We start from the raw sequence: 15,536 nt of genomic DNA on the forward strand, positions 1-15,536 counted from the left end.
TGGTTACTGCGGTGGATCCGCGAACCCTCCTGAGCACGAGCTTGACTCTGATTGGCTGCCAACACTTCAAACCAAGAAGTGTTGGCAGAAAAAAGGTTAAAAAAAAGAAAAGGGGGCAGGATAGAAACACCCTGACCCCCTAGGTGTGCTCAGAGGGTTAGGACCCAAAAAAGCATTTTTTTAAAAAAAATCAGCAAGATTCGCTCTGGGTGTGCAAATCTGGTTGAATTTGTTTTTTGTATAATAATCCCCATGTGGGCCAGGTCCCGGAGGCAATGTGCAATTATCATGCAGGGGCCCTCGGGGGCCCCACAGCCCCAGGGGCTGCCACCTCCCCGGGGTTTGAAAAAAAATGCTTGGGGGGCTCCAACTCCCCCATGCTGCCCCGGGGAGCGCCACCTACCCGGGTCTTGAATGTATTTGGGGTGGGAGGCCTTCACGGGCCCCCAAGCTCCAGGGACCACCACCTCCCCGGGGTTTAAATTTAAAAAAATGTATGTGGGGGCTCGTCCCCTCTCACACTGCCCTGGGGAGAACCACCTCCTCGGGGGGCACTAATTAAGATAATGCGTGGGTCCGTTGCAGACCCCAGCCGCAGGGACCACCTCCTCCATGTAAATGTTGAGAGAGGGGCCATGCTGCCACCCTCCTGGACCCCTCCATGGCCGTGGGGACCGCCTGCCCCCATGCTGCTAAAGCAATATCCCAGGGTGCCCATCTGCGGGACATGCAGTGGCTCCCGCCCTGTCATTGCAAACTATGCTTCGCTTCATGGAAGCGAGAGAAGAAACCCTGCTCTTGCTTACAGAAAGCGAAGGAGATTGCTTTTGGACAAGGTGAGCTGCATGTTAGCAGCTCCCCTTGTCCAAAAGCAATGCTGGCTCCCGCAGGAGGAGGGAAGCTGGCTGGGACCACAGGGCATTGGGGTCCCCGGGGCCAAAACTGACCCAGGGAAGGGGGGCCAAGTGGCCCCCTTCCTTTTGTTATCATAAAAAAAAATAAGGCCAGACCCGGAGGCTAGAGTGCCCAGGGCCAAAATTGGCCTTAGGAGGGGGGCCACACAGCCCCCATCCACATTTTTTAAAGATAAAAGGCAGGGCAGGCCCTGGGAGATGGGGCACCAGGGGCCAAAAGAGGGCCAGGGAAGGGGGACCATGTGGCCCCCTCCCGTAACATACATAATTTTTTTTTTTTAAAAGAGGCAATGTCCCGGTGGATGGGGTCCCAGGGCCAAAAATGGCCTCAGGAGGGGGGCTGCGCAGCCCCCTCCTTTAAATGTTTTTTTTTATTAAGAATTTGCCATGCCCCGGGGGATGGGGTCCCCGGGGCCAAAATCGGCCAGGGGAGGGGGGCAGCCCGGCCCCCTTCCTGCTTTTTTTAAATGTTTTTTTTAAAAAAAGATTAGGCCCTGGGGAACGGGGTCCCCAGGGCCCCAAAAATATTAAGAAAAGGGGGGCCACACTGCCCCTTCAAACAATAAAAAAAAGAAAAGCTGGCATCTTGCTGGAGGCCCCGCCCCTCCCTACACCACTCTGCAAATGCACCTTCTCACCTGTTCTAAGTTGGGGGATTAAGTCCCCTTGAATCCTGGGGGTCCCTGGGGGCCAACTAGCCCACCAGTTACCTCCAGTAAGCCCCACACAGTGGGATTGCTAAGAGATCATCCGAGGCCACACCCCTTTTACACCACTCTGCAAACGCGCCTCTTGCCGCACTGCTGGTGAGGCAATGAGGTCCTCTTGTGTCCTGAGGACCTCAGAACGAAAGTGAGCTTCATTCCCCGAGCAGCAGTTCCCCAAGAGCCACATTTGCAGAGTGGTGTAAAAAGGGTGCGCTGCCTCGGACCACTCTCAGAAATCCAGCTGTGTGAGGCTTATTAAAGATAACAGGAGGGCTAGTTGGCCCCCAGGGACCCTCAGGAAGATGACTTCATCCCCTAACCAAGAGCGTGCCAGGAGTTGCATTTGCAGAGGGGTGGAGAAAGGGGGCATGGCCTGTGTCCAGCTCTCAGCAGTCCCTCTATCTGGGGCTTACTGGAGTTATCAGGTAGGCTGGTTGGCCCCTAAGGACCCCCAGCAGCGAAGGGGACTTCAATCTCCATCAAAGAGTGCACCAGGGAGTGCATTTTCAGACTGGTGGTCAAAGGGGGCGTGGCCTGCTATGAGTACTCACCAATGCTGCTGTGTGGGACTTAATGGAGGTAATAGGAGGGGTAGTTGGCCCCCAAGGTTGTCCTTGGGGGCCAACTACCTCTCCTTTTACCTCCGGTAAGTCCCACACAGTGGGATTGCTAAGAGGTCTTCGGAGGCCACACCCCCCCTTTCTCCAACACTCTGCAAACGCACCTCCTGGCACACTATGGGTTGGGGGATGAAGTCCACTGTACCCCTGAGGAACATTGGGGGCCAAGAAGCCCTCCTGGTACCTCCTGTAACTCCTACACAGCGGAATTCCTGAGTGCTGGTTGGAGGCCAAGCCCCCTTTCTCCTCAACTCTGCAAACATGACTTCTAGTTAAAGAAGCATTTGTAATTTAATAGGTCCTGCAACTGCAAGAGTTAGAGCTATTTGTGTTGTAAATGTAAAATAATTTTACTAAACTAATGTTTTTGGGAGTGGAATGGATGTATGTTGTGTATAGTGGAATTATGTCATATGTTGTGTAGTGAAATTATTTGGATAGAAAGTATGTAGTATTTAGTGTATAGGAATTATGTAGAGTGGTATTATGTGTTACGGAGAGTAATTATGTGGTATGGTAGTCTGTGTTGTGGAGTGGTAACCTTGGGTTTAGTCTTCCTCATTTCCATAAACGCTAATCTATGAACTCAATGAGACAAAAAAAGAAGGAATCACTGAGGAGTATTTGTAGACCTAGTTAGAGGTATGAGGAGGACCACTGGATAAATGCAACTGTTTGACTGCACCGAATTTCGCACAATTATACATTTTCCACATTAGCCACATAATCCATCATCTGCTGCCTAATCTGTAGATTTGAAGAAAAAAAGCCTTGTTTTTAGCTCAAACAGCTCAAACGTTACCAAAAATGCAGCAACAAGTGTTACAGCGTGGTGGAAGGTCCTTTGCAAACCTAGAATGGTCACCTGTTACTTATTTCTAAATGTGGGTGTTACACTGGTACTAATGGTGTGCAAACCACTCTTACTTCTTTCTTCGCCTCTCTTGCCTTTTACTGCATTTCTCTTGCTTCTTTTGGCACCTTTCTTCTTTCTTTTTGTACTTCTTTTGTTTCTTTCTGCACATCTCTTGCTTCTTTCTGCACCCCTCGTGTTTCTTTCTGCACCCCTCTTCCCTCTATTTGCACCCGTCTTGCTTCTTTCTGCACCTCTTTTGCTTCTTTCTGCACTCCTATTGCTTCCTTCTGCACCTCTCTTGCTTCTTTCTGAACCACATGGGCTTCTTTCTGCCCCCTCTTACCTCTTTTTGCACCCCTCTTGCCTCTTTCTTCACCTTTGTTCCTTCTTTCTGCACTTCTTTTGTTTCTTTCTGCAAATCTCTTGCTTCTTTCTGCTCCCCTCTTGCCACTTTCTCCAACCTGTTCCCCCTTTTTGAATCTCTGTTGCTTCTTTCTTCACCTCTCTTGCCTATTTCTCCACCCCTCATCCCTCTTTCTGCATCTCTGTTGCTTCTTCCTGCACTTCGCTTGCTCCTTTCTGCACCTCTGTCCCTTCTTTCTGCAACCCTCATACTTTTTTCTGCTCCCCTCTTCCATCTTTCTGCACACCTCTTGCCTCTTTCTCCACCACTCTTCCCCCTTTCTGCATATCTGTTGCTTCTTTTTGCACTTCTCTTGTCTCTTTGTGCACCCCTCTTCCCTCTGGCTGTACCTCTGTTTCTTCTTTCTGCACTTCTTCTGCTTCTTTCTGCACCCCTCATGCCCCTTTCTGCACCCCTTTTACCTCTTTCTGCACCGTTCTTGCCTTTCTGCATTTATTTTGTTTCTTTCTGCACCTCTCTTGCTTCTTCCTGCACCCTTCTTGCCTCTTTCTCTACCCCTCTTACCCCTTTCTGCATCTCTGATGCTTGTTCCTGCACTTCTCTTGTCTCTCTCTCCACCCCTGTTCCCTCTTTCTGCACCTCTGTTGCTTATTTCTGCACTTCTCTTGCCTCTTTCTTCATCCTCCTTCCCTCTTTCTGCACCTCTGTTGCTTCTTTCTGCACTTCTCTTGCTTCTTTCTCCATCCCTTGTGTCTCTTTCTGCACCCCTGTGCCTGTTTCTGCACCCCTCTTCCCTCTTTCTGTACCTCTCTTGACTCTTTCTGCACTTCTCTTCCCTCTTTCTGCACCACTGTTATTTTTTTCTGCACTTTTCTTGCCTCTTTCTACACCTCTTTTGCTTCTTTCTGCACCCCTTGTGCCTCTTTCTGCACCCCTTGTACCTCTTTCTGCACCCCTCTTCCCTCTTTCCGCACCTCTCTTGCCTCTTTCTGCAATTCTCTATTCTCTTTCTGCACCACTGTTGTTTTTATCTGCACTTCTCTTGCCACTCTCTGCACCTCTGTTGCTACTTTCTGCACCCATCTTGCCTCTTTCCATACCCCCTTCCCTCTTTCTGCACACCTCTACCCTCTTTCTGCACATCTCTTCCCTCTTTCTGCACATCTCTTCCCTCTTTCTGAACAACTCTTCTTTCTTTCTGCACCCCTCTTGTCTCTGTCTGCACATCACTTGCCTCTTTCTGCACCTCTCCTGCCTCTTTCTGCACCTGTCTTGCCACTTTCTTCACTTCTCTTCCTTTTTTCTGCACCTTTCTTGTTTCTTTCTGCAACTCTCTTGTCTCTTTCATAACTTCTCTTGCTTCTTTCTGCACCTCTGTTGCTTCTTTTTGCACTTCTTGTGCTTCTTTCTGCACCCACCATGCCCCTTTCTGCACCCCTCGTGCCCCTTTCTGCACCCTTTTTACCTTGTTCTGCACCTTTCTTGCCTCACTCTGCAGCTCTGTTCCTTCTTTCTACATTTCTTTTGTTTCTTTCTGCACCTCTCTTGCTTCTTTCTGCACCCCTCTTGCCTCTTTCTCTACCCCTCTTACCCCTTTCTGCATCTCTGTTGCTTGTTTCTGCACTTCTCTTATCTCTTTCTCTACCCCTGTTAGTCTGAAGGCTGCTCTCCATAGCTACCACTAGGATAGCTTTCAATAAATGTTGTCTTTAACCTATAACCAATAAGGGGTTGTTTGGACTCATACAAGGTGCCCACTCGAACTAGTGGACAGCATATATCAGGCCAACTTCTCACATTTGTGTGCAGCGTGTAGGATTCCAGCTTGCTATTGTTTTACCAGATAATCTCAATTGAGTAACTAACTGAAAACCACTAAAGATACCCTAGGTACATATAATACAAGCTTAAGAATACAGTAAGTTCTAATGAATTTAGAGTTGTGTGTTAAGGGATAGCAAACCCTTTCTACAACTCAAGAGAGTTTAGTAGGCCACACTAGAGTAGGTAGTACAATGCACAACACCACACTAGTAATGTCTTCAAGGTCAGGAACCAGTAGGTCCTTGCCAGAAGCCAATGGGCTTCAAGATTCCCAGCATGATAGACTACCATTCATGGAACTGAGAGCATTATGTACAACTAGGAAACTGAAGACAGGCAAAAGTCCAACCACCCAGCATCTCATAGAGGTACTCAGGCTGGGTGACCTTAGCAGATCTTTAGGATCTGGAGTGGTAGGCAGAGTGGGTGGGGCAGCACCTGAGGAAAGGCCTAGGGGTGAAATTAACCATGACCTGACCTCTTAGGCTGGCCAGGCAGATGACAATGATCTGGACCTGGAAAATCCAGCTCCCCTAGACAGTGATGGAGAGGACCAAAATGGACCCCTCTTTGTCCCTCCTGGGAGAGGTGGTGGTGGGCCAAGAAGGCCAAGATCTCCCTCAGTGAAGTCTAATCATTCTAACTTTTCTGTAGGGACCTTAATCTCCTCTCATAGGAGGGAAACCTCTCAGGAGAAAAGGGAGAGACTGCTTAAGTATGAGGAAGCTCAGCTTGAAATCAGAAGAAACATTAACAAAGTAGGTCGCACACTGCTCGTCATACCCGCAAATAGCCCCATAGAACTCTGGATAATGTAGTAGCAACGGTGAGTACGCCTATGCCACGAGTATGTCACTATAATGCCATCCCTGGACACGTGTTTCGAGGTAATTGCCTCTCGTCAGCAGGGAGCAGGTAGGTATGTGGTATGCCAAGTAGACTGCCAAAATATTAAAGGTAAAATACCTCTACCGGCACGCAGGTGCGGAACCAAGGCTCGTCAGCCCAAATCGCTCGAGAGAGAGAGCTTAAATACATTAACAAAGTAGGTCGCACACTGCTCGTCATACCCGCAAATAGCCCCATAGAACTCTGGATAATGTAGTAGCAACGGTGAGTACGCCTATGCCACGAGTATGTCACTATAATGCCATCCCTGGACACGTGTTTCGAGGTAATTGCCTCTCGTCAGCAGGGAGCAGGTAGGTATGTGGGGTGCCAAGTAGACAGCCAAAATATTAAAGGTAAAATACCTCTATCGGCGCGCAGGTGCGGAACCAAGGCTCGTCAGTCCAAATCGCTCGAGAGTGCTTAAATACATTAACAAAGTAGATCGCACACTGCTCGTCATACCCGCAAATAACCCCATAGAACTCTGGATAATGTAGTAGCAACGGTGAGTACGCCTATGCCACGAGTATGTCACTATAATGCCATCCCTGGACACGTGTTTCGAGGTAATTGCCTCTCGTCAGCAGGGAGCAGGTAGGTATGTGGGGTGCCAAGTAGACTGCCAAAATATTAAAGGTAAAATACCTCTACCGGCGCGCAGGTGCGGAACCAAGGCTCGTCAGCCCAAATCGCTCGAGAGAGCCTAAATACATTAACAAAGTAGGTCGCACACTGCTCGTCATACCCGCAAATAGCCCCATAGAACTCTGGATAATGTAGTAGCAACAGTGAGTATGCCTATGCCACGAGTATATCACTATAATGCCATCCCTGGACACGTGTTTCGAGGTAATTGCCTCTCGTCAGCAGGGAGCAGGTAGGTATGTGGGGTGCCAAGTAGACTGCCAAAATATTAAAGGTAAAATACCTCTACCGGCGCACAGGTGCGGAACCAAGGCTCGTCAGCCCAAATCGCTCGAGAGAGCTTAAATACATTAACAAAGTAGGTCGCACACTGCTCGTCATACCCGCAAATAGCCCCATAGAAATCTGGATAATGTAGTAGCAACAGTGAATACGCCTATGCCACGAGTATGTCACTATAATGCCATCCCTGGACACGTGTTTCGAGGTAATTGCCTCTCGTCAGCAGGGAGCAGGTAGGTATGTGGGGTGCCAAGTAGACTGCCAAAATATTAAAGGTAAAAAACCTCTACCGGCGCGCAGGTGCGGAACCAAGGCTCGTCAGCCCAAATCGCTCGAGAGAGCTTAAATACATTAACAAAGTAGGTCGCACACTGCTCGTCATACCCGCAAATAGCCCCATAGAACTCTGGATAATGTAGTAGCAACGGTGAGTACGCCTATGCCACGAGTATGTCACTATAATGCCATCCCTGGACACGTGTTTCGAGGTAATTGCCTCTCGTCAGCAGGGAGCAGGTAGGTATGTGGGGTGCCAAGTAGACTGCCAAAATATTAAAGGTAAAATACCTCTACCGGCGCGCAGGTGCGGAACCAAGGCTCGTCAGCCCAAATCGCTCGAGAGAGCTTAAATACATTAACAAAGTAGGTCGCACACTGCTCGTCATACCCGCAAATAGCCCCATAGAACTCTGGATAATGTACTCGGCACCCCATATATTTACCTGCTCCCTGCTGACGAGAGGCAATTACCTCGAAACACGTGTCCAGGGATGGCATTAAGTGACACACTCGTGGCATAGGCGTACTCACCGCTGCCACTACATTATCCAGAGTTCTTTGGGGCTATTTGCTGGTATGACGAGCAGTGTGCGTCCTACTACGTTTCTGTATTTAAGCTCTCTCGAGCGACTTGGGCTGACGAGCCTTGGGTCTGCACCTGCGCGCCGTGAGAGGTACTATACCTTTAATATTTTGGCAGTCTACTCGGCACCCCATATATTTACCTGCTCCCTGCTGACGAGAGGCAATTACCTCGAAACACGTGTCCAGGGATGGCATTAAGTGACACACTCGTGGCATAGGCGTACTCACCGCTGCCACTACATTATCCAGAGTTCTTTGGGGCTATTTGCTGGTATGACGAGCAGTGTGCGTCCTACTACGTTTCTGTATTTAAGCTCTCTCGAGCGACTTGGGCTGACGAGCCTTGGGTCTGCACCTGCGCGCCGTGAGATGTACTATACCTTTAATATTTTGGCAGTGTACTCGGCACCCCATATATTTACCTGCTTCCTGCTGACGAGAGGCAATTACCTCGAAACACGTGTCCAGGGATGGCATCAAGTGACACACTCGTGGCATAGGCGTACTCACCGCTGCCACTACATTATCCAGAGTTCTTTGGGGCTGTTTGCTGGTATGACGAGCAGTGTGCGTCCTACTACGTTTCTGTATTTAAGCTCTCTCGAGCGACTTGGGCTGACGAGCCTTGGGTCTGCACCTGCGCTCCGTGAGAGGTACTATACCTTTAATATTTTGGCAGTCTACTCGGCACCCCATATATTTACCTGCTCCCTGCTGACGAGAGGCAATTACCTCGAAACACATGTCCAGGGATGGCATTAAGTGACACACTCGTGACATAGGCGTACTCACCGCTGCCACTACATTATCCAGAGTTCTTTGGGGCTATTTGCTGGTATGACGAGCAGTGTGCGTTCTACTACGTTTCTGTATTTAAGCTCTCTCGAGCGACTTGGGCTGACGAGCCTTGGGTCTGCACCTGCGCGCCGTGAGAGGTACTATACCTTTAATATTTTGGCAGTCTACTCGGCACCCCACATATTTACCTGCTCCCTTCTGACGAGAGGCAATTACCTCGAAACACGTGTCCAGGGATGGCATTAAGTGACACACTCGTGGCATAGGCGTACTCACCGCTGCCACTACATTATCCAGAGTTCTTTAGGGCTATTTGCTGGTATGACGAGCAGTGTGCGTCCTACTACGTTTCTGTATTTAAGCTATCTCGAGCGACTTGGGCTGACGAGCCTTGGGTCTGCACCTGCGCGCCGTGAGAGGTACTATACCTTTAATATTTTGGCAGTCTACTCGGCACCCCATATATTTACCTGCTCCCTGCTGACGAGAGGCAATTACCTCGAAACACGTGTCCAGGGATGGCATTAAGTGACACACTCGTGGCATAGGCGTACTCACCGCTGCCACTACATTATCCAGAGTTCTTTGGGGCTATTTGCTGGTATGACGAGCAGTGTGCGTCCTACTACGTTTCTGTATTTAAGCTCTCTCGAGCGACTTGGGCTGATGAGCCTTGGGTCTGCACCTGCGCGCCGTGAGAGGTACTATACCTTTAATATTTTGGCAGTCTACTCGGCACCCCATATATTTACCTGCTCCCTGCTGACGAGAGGCAATTACCTCGAAACACGTGTCCAGGGATGGCAGTAAGTGACACACTCGTGGCATAGGCGTACTCACCGCTGCCACTACATTGTCCAGAGTTCTTTGGGGCTATTTGCTGGTATGACGAGCAGTGTGCGTCCTACTACGTCTCTGAAATCAGAAGAAAGCAGGTGGCCCTAGATAAGGAGGCCCTAGAGCTCTACAGAGCTAGAAAAAAGTTGGGACTAGAGTCCCATGGTGGCAGCAACATTCCTAGAGATAGGGAGAGGTCTCATGACCATAGAAACCTGAATAAGATTGTCCCTCCCTACCAGAGTGGGGATGACATCCACAAATGGAGAACTGCACTGGAAAGGGCCTGTAAAGTACAAAGGGTCCTCAAGGAGCAGTGGGTAGCAATCTTATGGCTCTCCTTTGCAGACAAAGGTAGAGATAAACTCCTGACTATTAGAGAGGAGTCAGATGATTATAACAGTCAGAAGAGTGCCTTAATTGATGGGTTTGGCCTAACCACTGAGCAATACAGGTTAAAGTTCAGGGATACCCAAAAGGCACAGACTCAGGAATAGGTAGACTTTGTAGATTGTGCTACTAAGGCTCTGGAAGGTTGGTTACTTGGCAGTAAAGTGCATGACTATCAAGGATTGTACAATTTGATTATGAGGGAGCAGATCCTTAATAATTGTCAGAATCAGCTGTTGCACCAGTACCTGGTATACTCACATCTGACCTCTCCCCAAGAATTGGGAAAGAAGGCTGACAAGTGGGTCAGAACCAGGGTGAGGCAGAAGGTACAGAACCAAGGTGGTGAACCCAAGAAGCAAGATCCTAAAAACTCTGACAAGGGTGGGGAGAAGGGTAAAGACCAGAAGTCTTCACAAGACTCCCAAAAATCTTCTTCAGGTGGGGATTCACAGTCTAACAAGGGAAAAGGCCAAAAGAAACCTTGGTGCAAAATCTGTAAATAGAAAACTCACTGGACCAGTGACTGCACCAAGTCCAAAGAATCTACTCAAGCCACCATTGCCTCTAAGGCAACTGTTCCCCCTAGTACAGCTACAATAGGTGGTGGCAATGTCCTGAATAAGGGTGTAGTAGGGTTGACCCTGGGTTCTGAGATGGACTCTAGCCTAGTCAGAGTTCCAACTCAGGCTGTGTTAGTCTGTGATGGGGGCATGGATATGTCCCCCTTTGTGAGTCCCAGTAATCTGGGCAAATACAGACAACAGCCTTTAATAAATGGAGTAGCGGCTTGGGCATTCAGTGACACAGGAGCAAGTGTCACAATGGTGACAAAAGATCTTGTGGATCCTGGACAGATTATATTTGGTGTAATGTACCAAGTGACCAATGCTATTAATGTCAGAACAGACCATTCTCTGGCAGTTGTTAACTTCTCCTGGGGAGGGGTAACTGGCCTTAAGAAGGTTGTGGTAAGTGCAGACCTACCAGTACAGTGCTTGCTTGGCAATGATCAAGAATCTTCAGCTTGGGCTGAAGTGGAGCTCAGGACACATGCAGACATGTTAGGGATCCCTGCTCATGTCTTTGCTGTGACTAGGTCACAGGCCAAAATCTCTAAAGCTGGACAGGCCCTGGATTCTGGAATAATGGACCAGGTGCCTCCCAAGAGGAGGAGCAGTAGGGTTAAGGCAGTGCCTTCCCACCTGCCTCAGAATGCAGATCAGTCTCCTCAGGGAGATGATTTTGAGCCTGAAGAAGGAACTGTCCCAGAGAAGCTTGAACCTGACCAGGTTGAGTTCTTGGGGACAGAGGGCCCTTCCAAGTCTGATCTGAGCCAGGAGCAGAAAACCTGCCCCTCTCTTGAACCCCTCAGAAAGCAAGCTGCTGATGAGACTGCTGGGAATGCTAGTGGCACCCATAAAGTTTATTGGGATGATGGACTCCTTTATTCAGAGTGTAGCGACCCCAAGCCTGGTGCATCCAGGAGGTTGGTTATACCTCTGAGGTTTAGGGGCATCCTATTGACACTAGCCCATGATATTTCCCTAGCAGGACACCTGGGCCAGAACAAGACTTTGGACAGAATTGTCCCTCCCTTTCACTGGCCCCACATGTCTGAAGACACTAAGGAGTTTTGTCGCTCCTATGTGACCTTCCAAGCCAGCGGCAAGGCAGGTGGAACCACAAAGGCCCCCCTGATACCACTACCTGTGGTGGGGTTCCCTTTGAGAGTGTGGGCATTGACATTGTTGGTCCCATGGATCCTCAAACTGCATCTGGGCACAGGTTTATGCTGGTGGTGATAGACCATGCCACCAAGCACCCAGAAGCAATTCCCCTAAGGATCACTACGGCACCTGTGGTGGCAAGAGCTCTCTTGATTGTATTCACAAGAGTAGGCTTTCCTAAGGAGGTAGTATATGACAGTGGCACAAACTTCATGTCTAGTTACTTGACTGCTATGTGCAAGGAGTGTGGAGTGAACTACAAGTTCACCACACCCTATCACCGACAATGCAATGGTTTAGTTGAAAGGTTCAACAAAACCTTAAAGGGCATGATTAAAGGACTCCCAGAAAAGCTTAGGCTAAAATGGGACATACTCTTGCCCTGCCTTTTATTTGCATACAGGGAGGTGCCTCAAAAGGGGGTTGGTTACAGCCCTTTTGAACTTTTGTTTGGTCACCCTGTCAGGGGTCCATTGTGTCTGGGTAAGGAAGGATGGGAGCTACCTCTCAAGACCCCCAAGCAGGACATAGTGGACTATGTACTTGGTCTCTGCTCCCGGATGGCTGAGTATATGAAAAAGGCAACCAAAAACCTTGAGGATAGCCAGGAATTACAAAAAGCCTGGCATGACCAAAAGGCTGTACTGACTGTCTACCAGCCAGGACAGAAAGTGTGGGTGTTGGAGCCTGTGGCCCCAGCAGCCCTCCAGGACAAATGGAGTAGCCCCCATACAATTGTTGAACAGAAAGGGGAGGCTACCTACTTGGTAGACCTTGGAACCCCTAGGAGTCCCCACAGAGTACTTCATGTCAACAAACTTAAACCATATGTTGACAGGGCAGTCATGGACTTGCTCATGGCTACTGATGAAGGACAGGAGGAAGAGAGTGACCCACTCTCTGACCTGCTTTCTCGGAACCCTGATGATGGGTCAGTTGATGGTGTAGCCTTGGCAGGCAGCCTCACTGCCCAGCAGCAAACTGACTGCAGAAAACTTCTCAGTCAGTCCAGACATATGTTTTCTCTGACTCTAAGTCAGACCACCTGGTGCACTCATGAAGTGGACACTGGGGGCAGTCTGCCTGTGAAGAATAAGATCTACAGGCAACCTGACCATGTCAGGGACTGTATAAGGACAGAAGTCCAAAAGATGTTGAATTTGGGAGTTATTGAACCCTCAGTTAGCCCTTGGGCTAGTCCAGTAGTCCTTGTGCCTAAACCTCACACCAAAGATGGCAAGAGACAAATTAGGTTTTGTTTAGACTACAGGGGTTTCAATGCAGTCACTAGGACTGATGCCCATCCCATCCCCAGGGCAGATGAGCTAATAGATGCTTTGGCCTCAGCCAAGTTTCTAAGCACATTTGACTTGACAGCTGGCTACCGGCAGATCAGACTAGCTGTTGATGCAAAGCCAAAGACAGCAGTTTCTACCCCTACTGAGCACTATCAATTTGTGGTAATGCCCTTTGTTTTGAAAAATGCACCTTCCACTTTCCAAAGATTGGTGAATCAAGTCCTTACAGGCCTTGCAGACTATAGTGCAGCAAATCTTGATGATATTGCTGTCTTTAGCACCACCTGGGAGGATCACCTGTTCCACCTGAGGAATGTTTTGGAGGCCTTGCAAAAAGCAGGCCTTACTATCAAAGCTACTAAGTGCCAGATAGGGCAGAGTCAGGTTGTGTACCTGGGCCACCTTGTAGGTGGAGGCCAGGTTCAACCATTGGAGAGCAAAATCCAGACCATAATGTACTGGGTTGCTCCAACTACCCAGACTCAGGTGAGAGCCTTCTTAGGCCTGTCTGGGTATTACAGAAGATTTGTCAAGGGGTATGGATCAATAGTGACACCCCTGAATGACTTAACCTCTAAGAAAATGCCCAAAAAGGTTCAGTGGACAGTTAGCTGTCAAAAGGCATTTGATGGCCTGAAGCAGGCCATGTGCACTGCTCCCATTCTGCAAAGTCCTGATTACTCCAAAAAGTTCATTGTGCAAACAGATGCATCTGAGTTGGGGGTAGGGGCTGTACTGTCACAGTCAAATGATAAAGGTCAGGATCAGCCTTTCATAATCAGAAGGTTGACCCCCAGAGAGAAATGTTGGTCAGCCATTGAGAGGGAAGCCCTTGCTGTGGTTTGGGCTCTGAAGAAGTTGAGGCCATACTTGTTTGGTACTCACTTCATTGTTCAGACAGACCATAAGCCCCTGTTATGGCTAAAACAGATGAAGGGTGAAAACCCCAAACTTCTCAGGTGGTTCATTTCCCTACAGGGGATGGACTATAAAGTGGAACATAGACCTGGGAGTAACCATGTCAATGCAGATGGACTCTCCAGATATTTCCACTTAGAACATGAAGACTCAACTGGTCAAGGTTAGTTTAACGTCCCTGAGTTTGGGGGGTACTGTGCCGGAGAGTAGAATCTGCTTCACATGGTTACCCCCACATTTTGCTGCTGTAATACTGCTTTTCGACTTTAGTCTGGCTGGGGCCCTGCTATTCAGGACCCTAGCCTAGATGCTATCTCTCTAAATTGATTCCATGTACCTCAGGTACATCACATATTGGATACTGAGGTGCCCTTATAAGTCCCTAGTGTATGGTATACTATGTACCTGGGGCATAGGTACCCCCGAGGCATACCAGGGGCTGAAGCATGTATTATGCCACCCCTGAAAAGCCCTCCAAAATGACACCACAGGTCTGCTACTGCAGCCTGGAGAAGGTGGTGCACCCACCCCTTACTGAGATATAGGTTCACTATATCTCACTTATGACTGCACATAGAAACCTGTCAGTCACCCCTATGGCAGGGGTTATCAATGCTGAAGGCAGGGTGCTTGGTTATATGTGAGAGGGTGCCCAGTCATGAGCTGAGCCCCTCTGCAGCCTTTGGAACCTCTTCTACGGGGTTGTCAGCAGTGCAGCCTGACCATATACTCTTAAGTGCATTATATCAAAATCGGTTAATGCTAACTTTGGACTGATTGCACGGAAACATGTTGTGTTTGGTGTCAAACACCTTGGAATCATACCCCCACATCAATTCCTGATGTGAGAATATGATCCCACCCTTCTAGAGGGAGAGACATGACAGCACCGTTAAACCCGGTACCAACTTAACAGAGCCCTGGCATCACAAAATTGATGCTACAGCCACAGACACAGGTCTGACCTCCTGCTGCTGACCGAAACACCAGCAGGGGAGTCCTGGACATTAGGTTTCCTGTCACAGGGAGGAGTATCCACCTCCCAGACAGGCTGATGTGTATTGGGGCTGGGTGGGAGCACTCTCAGAGTGCTTTGAAGTCCTGCACTGGTTTGGGCTCTGAAGAAGTTGAGACCATACTTATTTGGTACTCACTTCATTGTTCAGACAGACCATAAGCCCCTCTTATGACTAAAACAGATGAAGGGTGAAATTCCCAAACTGCTCAGGAGGTCCATTTCCCTACAGGGGATGGACTATACAGTGGAACATAGACCTGGGGGTAACCATGCCCATGCAGATGGACTCTCCAGATATTTCCACTTAGAACATGAAGAATCAATTGGTCAAGGTTCGTTTAATGTCCCTGCGTTTGGGGCGGTTGTGTAGGAAAGTAGGATCTGCTTCACATGTTTACCCCCACGTTTTGCTGGTGTTTCACTGTTTTTCGACTTTAGTCTGGCTGGGACCCTGCTATTCAGGGCCCCAGCCTAGCTGCTTCCTCTCTAAAATGATTCTAGGTACTTTAGGTACAGTTAAGATTAGAACTGAGGTGCCCTTGTAAGCCCCTAGTATATGGTATAATATGTACCAAGGGCA

This window comes from Triturus cristatus, chromosome 8, assembly GCF_964204655.1.
Source record: "Triturus cristatus chromosome 8, aTriCri1.1, whole genome shotgun sequence".
Taxonomy (NCBI): Eukaryota; Metazoa; Chordata; class Amphibia; order Caudata; family Salamandridae; genus Triturus; species Triturus cristatus.